Raw genomic sequence first — 6,456 nt, 5'->3', positions numbered from 1 at the left:
CATTTGTCTCCTTTACTCCTCCTTACCCCTTACTCATCTCTCTTCCTACTCTCTAACTTTTGCTTGTCTGTTTCACATGACAACCTCACTCCCTCTCACTTTGAATTTCTCTCTCCTCCTCCCGTCTCTTATCTTCTGCCAACCCCCCCCCCCTTATCTCCCATGCTCTCTCATTGCCCCTCTCCATTTCCTACCTCTCTTTTTGTCCCTTCCCCGCCTTTGACACCTTCTCTCTCTCTCTCTCTCTCTCTCTCTCTCTCGCTCTCTCTCTCTCTCTCTCCGCTCCACGACCATAATACAGCAGTGGCCGCCCCGGTTTTTGCTGGGTTCATCGCTCCTCTCCCTGATAATTCCCCTGTATTAACTGGCTGGAGTTATTACCCGTTATATGAGATGTCTATGTTGAGAGCGCTTTATGAGATCCTGGTCCCCGTGGATAAGATGATGGAGTTGGTGAGTGCTGTCATCCCCCAGCCGTATAATGGCATCAGTTGGGAAATACACAATGCCATGGATTATTGATAGAGCCATATCTGCACTTCTGCTGACAAATTCCTGGCCTGGGTTGAAGGGGCACATAATCCTGAAGAATATCTCTTCTAATATGGCCGCCTCCGTGCAGTAACACCTCTGCTCTCTTTGGGGTACTTTGGTTTCTCTCCTCCCCTGTGACGAATGATCAAGCATTCCCAGTGATTCAAATGAGAGGGTGAAGATTTATTCCAACAATAGGCTCTCCCACACCGTCTCACATAGAAATAAGTATCGCCCCACTGAATAGACTTGTCTTGCTGCTGCTGCGACTCCCAACACCAAAAATGTGATTGCATTTTACGACAGGAAGCAAGAGAGAGCGCAATCGAACGAGGAGGATGTGCAGAGTTTAAAGACTTATCATGAAAAACTGCTCTTTAGCTCTCACAGGTAAGTACTGCAAGGTGATGCAGAAATATGGCAAAGATGCCTCCTCTCATTAGCAGTTCACCACCCGTCAAAACAAATAGCTAAGAAAGAAGGTAAACAATCCTGCACTCCCTATAAATAGAGTGTAGTAATTCCCCTGGCTCTCATTACATGCCTCCTCCCTCACCATTCCTCAATCTGTCTGATACGCTGTGGTGGGACTCGGGGCTCAACAGCGTTTAGTTGGCGTGAAGACCACAGGCTGCATTCTCAGTTATGGCCTTGATTTTTGATCCCAGATGCAAGGATTACTTTCAGGCGTGTGGGGGGAAAGCGAGAGACAATAACTGATCAAATGCAGGACGCTATGGGTCCAATAAAAAGAGGCCTCCTTGGATGGTCTGGATGTATCAGAGGCTGTTGTGTTTACACAAGTCTTCCAATACCTCCACACCAAACTAGTCACAACATATTTGCACATTTGCTTGAGAAATTACATGTAAATGACCAAACAAGCATCTTGTTGTGAATTGCTCTTCATTGCTCATCTCGAGACTCAAGCCTCAGTGGCCATGTTGCTTTTCAGAGGAATATGAAATTACTATCACATTGAGGGAAATCAAAGTCTTGTTCTGCTGCAGTCCTCTGGGCAGCATTGTGCAGTATTGCTTTGGAAACAGGCCTAATTGGTATGTGTGGGCCAAACTCACCCCACTGCCTGAAACTAGCTGGCTTCATGTTCACAACAATTGGATTTGGAATAGCTGCCCTAGATTGTTTGTGTTTTGCAGTTAGGGTGTGTGTGCATGCAACATCAAGATTGCAAACCTAATCCCAGTCTCTCCTGTGTCCATCATATTAGAATGCATGACTCTTGTAATTGCTTTAAGTCTATTGTAGCCAATAGCGTCAACTATATATTTTTAAAAAGAGGTGGGTGGCTGTGGTCTCCTAAAGAAAAATAGAGGGATTTGAGCCGAACAATTAGTGGCAGCTTCCATCTGACAGACCATATTTCTGCCTTTTAGCTCAGTGTATGGCCTGGCACCGCACCAGAAAGCAGAGAAAAAAGGAACATTAAGTCACCTATAATTTGCTTTCCCACAGTCAGAATGTGAAACAGACACATGACAGCTTAGTGATTCATCTAGTCCATGCACCATGTCTGCCTCCTGAACGATGATTGGCTCTGGCACGGGGCTTGCCTCCACCATGCAAGCAGAGCGTGCGCGTTCCCCGAGTCAGAACCTGTGATGTTGCCCTCTTTTACGATGCACTAAAGCAAGTATTAACCTAATATCTCATTTTGACATATGGAGGCAGGGAGTTTCTTCTTTGCATGTGTCCGCATTCTGTGGTCTCAACACAACCTCACCGTGAGGGGTGGGGGCGGGGGGGGCATGTTGAGTGAAAGCTCCCCTGCCTGCCTCTCACCTCTCATTGGAGGCTATAAATGCACAATGTGTTAATAATTTGGGGAGCATATTAACTCTCATTCTGTTGTTCAGCAAAACCCTAAGCACGGCTGGTAATGTGCACTGTGCTCACCTCCAACATGGAGGTTTGCCGAATTAGCTTGCGCCAGTAAGTTTTTTCCTCCCAAACGCACCATGGTGCAATATAGGGAGAGAGAGAATGTGATTACAAACAGTAAGTTATTGCCTCGGGCACAATTAAAACTTTGCAGACGAGCATTCCTGATTGCAAACCGAATCAGGTATGGTGTTGGTGGGGCATGTTGCTTGTTAATTGGTTAATTACGGAGCAGGAAGGCTTGCTACACAAGTATTAACTGGGAAATCTGCTCTACATTTTCTGTCAGTCCCGCATGTAAACCAGACACTGGGGCAGCCCCTCGACTAAAAATAAGCTCATCAGCAATTTGGAGCTGTGTGGGCTGTCTCTCATCATGATGGAAGAGCTTTCACAAATGGGCGCTCACTGCTCGCACACCACAATGCTCTTCTTCAAAAACATACAATCTGACTAGATGTATTTGTTGCCATAGGAGCAGTGATGCGGTTATATTCGGAGTCAGAGGAAAAAAACATCTTCATCAGCGTAATTAGGCAAAAAAAAACTTAATAGTTGCACACAAGCCTCGTTGGGTTGTTATTGCAGTCGTTTCAAATAAAGTAAGAGGTTTGAAATGCATCTTGGAAATTATTGGAGGTTATTTTTTTGTTATGAAGCTGTTCTCTGCAAGATAAGGAATAAATCTGGTTAACCATGGACTGGCCCAAGGACTGTGAAGTGCACAGCACCAATGACTTAACACCATGACTTGCAGGTGTATTGCTTCATGCCACATGTTTCTGACAAAGTCGAGAAAACAGCCCAGGGCACAAACTCGCCACAAGGACAGCCTGCATACACACACACACACACACACACACACATATATATATGCACACATGCACACCTCATACCTCTGGAGGAAATGTTGCGGTTTCTTAGTCAATGCCCTCAACGCCACAAATCCTACAGGTCTTACTCAGAGCCAGTGTTCACTGTTGCTTGAATAAATCAGAAGTGTTTTCTGACTGCAACTGCATTTGGCTTTGATTAAAGCAAAGCCACAGGCTAAAAGCTGTCCACATCCCTTTATGAGCATGCTTTTCTGACCTTTCTGTTCAGCGAGTCTTCTTAGGACTGAGGACTTGACACAACATGACATGTTGCCAGGTCAGTAAACATGGTGTTGCTGGAGATGAAACAGCAGCAAGCAGAAAACAAATTGTAGATTTGGTGTACGTTTTTGATTTCTTTTCATCCATTAAGTACAGCCACTGTTTTTATTGAAACTATGTGTGGGTGTTGTACACAGTGGAGTAAATTCATTATAGGATGTTAGTGAATGGAGCCATAATCTGGTTTCTGTTGTTAGAGGTGTATTACCTTGGCAGATGTCTTCCAGACATGTAAAGATGTGGAGACAAATCCAACTGTTTTTTTGTGTATTTGTTGTTTTGATCTTTTTTTTGTTGTTGTTGGAAAAGGCTTGAATTTCTGACTCATAGCTTTTTAATCATGCACCTGCTCACAAATTAAGAGAAAATATCAGTATAATTAATCCGTTTTCAACCCCATGAAAGCATGTCAAACACGTCAACACACTTTGCACCTCAGCTTTGTGGAATAATTTAACATTACTGAGTGAAATGACGTTGTCTTTTGTTTTAACAAGGTTGGTAGTTGTCATAATTCAGCTTTGTTTAGACTGCAGATCACAGCATAAACTCCTGTGAAGAGTTTTCTATCTGTGGCCTGAAATAATTTTACTCTTAGATGCACAGGTCATTGGAACCTACACTCTTCTGTAAGTGGGTTAAAAATGAGCCATATTAGAATAATAGCTTGATAAAAAAGAAAAATATATGCTCCCCATAATTTGGCATAAAGTAATTGTTTGAATTCCACATCAGCATTATTTAAAGTTTGAAACTGTTATTTCCATCATCAAACTTGCTAATTTTAGAGTCTATTTCCCTAAGTTATACTACCTAGCTTACCCACTAAGCTACTTAGTTACAGTATGTAATAAGAGTTTATCCACAATATGTAAGCTGGCAAGCTAACATTTGCTAGCTATTGGAAATATAAACATTTTAGGAAAATATTTTCAGGAATTCCTGGAAAATGAAATAATGAAAAAACAAAACAAAAACAAAAACAGATGAACTGGGTCATTTTTGGCTCACCTAAGAGTCAATATAAAATTTAAAAAAATAAAAAAGATAATCATTATTTCTGGATGTTTTTTGTTTATTTCTACTGTCATTTTTGCAGGATTATTATGCGAGATTTTATTAAATGTAACTGTTGTTTGCACCCCCTGAAAGGACATGTTTTATAGAAGGGAAGCGAGGACTTGCATCTCCCCTCTAACATCCACTTGTCACTGCCTCATTTAAGTTACATTACAAGTAAACAGATCAGTAATCGCCAGTAAATGATCAAGTTATTTAGTGTAACATCTGTTTACGTAGCTTTATGTCACAATATCTGCCTGTAATGTAAGATTAGTGATAAATTTAAGGTTAATGAGGCAAAGCAACAGAAATTTAGTAGCCAGTAAATGGATAGGTAAGTCTTGTTGTTTAACGTTCTGGGAGGATTGCATTGCAGATTTATGTGGGGAGGACAAAGATGGATGTGCTGTCTGATATTCACATCACTTTGGCAATACTTATTTCTGGATGTTGGCAGCCAGACAGTAGCTAATACTGGTGAGCAACCAGATTAATACTGTAACCCCTCCAACACTCCCGCCTCTCTGTCTCTGAGTTTCTACATCAACAAATAACAAAATAAAATCCCCAAAATGTTTCTTTTCTTACATAATTAAAGAAGAATAATCTCTCTCCACTTTGGAAACCAGTTCCTCAGCTGATCCTGATGGTGATGATGTCTTTGCCAACAGGTCTACAGTCTGGCAATGTCACCCACTGGCCCACTAAGTCCAGGGTTGCACAGGTATGCCAAAGTGCCCACCACCCACATATCCTTCTCATCTTCTGCCAACTCTGCTTGAATGAAGTAAAACTGGTGCTATTTCACTAAAACAGGCCTAGAGGTGTTGGCGGGAAGGAGAAAAAAAAAAAAAACGTAAGAAGATGCTTTCTATAATGAGGGAAGAATTTGGTGGTTGCAATTTTCTTGTGGCAGTAAACACGCGGCTTGGATTCAAGGCAGGAATGTGTATGGAAATCACAGTAAATATTTGCACAATGAACTACTGTTTGGGATAGTTTGAAGTCTAAACAAATATAACTAAACTCTTACTATAAAGTAAATATGCGCATGTTGTGTTTGTGTTTGATAACCGTGTCCATAATTTGAATTATTTGTCTTGCCTTGTTATAAATGAACAAAAAACATGACCCCTTGCTAATGAATAACACATTTTACGCAAGTAAAAAAAAAGGCTAAACATAGCCAATTGGGTTTAAAAAGGGTGTCAGATGAATAAGTGTATTATTTTAACAAAAAGATGCGACTACAGTTGGGGGAGTGCTGGCTGGAGTCTCCAGGTTTTCAGATTCAAACATTATCCTTTGCATAAATTATAACCCCCCTTACAATTACGGCCTTGTACACAGTTTTGTTTTCTGATTCCCCCTCCTCACACACACACACACACACACACACACACACACACACACACACACACACACACACACACACACACACACACACACACACACTCTTAATCACCATGCTACCACAACAACAAAATCTTAAGCTTGAAATCACACAACCCACACAGAGTGCTATCATCAGATAAAAGCATTGGATGATGTGAAGTAATTTATTATGGCACTTGCTCATACTGGCACAGAGGGTTACATCATTGGCAGTATGAGCTGGTGCCTTGCAGCTAATATCCTGTAGATTGATAGGATATTTTCTCCATGTCTGTCTCTGCCTTTGCTGCCTTCCCTTAACAATGCCAAGAGGGTATAGACTGTTGAGATTTGTGCACAGAACAAATCATGCTGTTGTTCTAGTATTGTTTGACAAACATCCAAGAACTCGGGGTGGATTGACTCA

This window comes from Enoplosus armatus, chromosome 21, assembly GCF_043641665.1.
Source record: "Enoplosus armatus isolate fEnoArm2 chromosome 21, fEnoArm2.hap1, whole genome shotgun sequence".
Taxonomy (NCBI): Eukaryota; Metazoa; Chordata; class Actinopteri; order Centrarchiformes; family Enoplosidae; genus Enoplosus; species Enoplosus armatus.
This window is presented reverse-complemented; position numbering follows the sequence as displayed.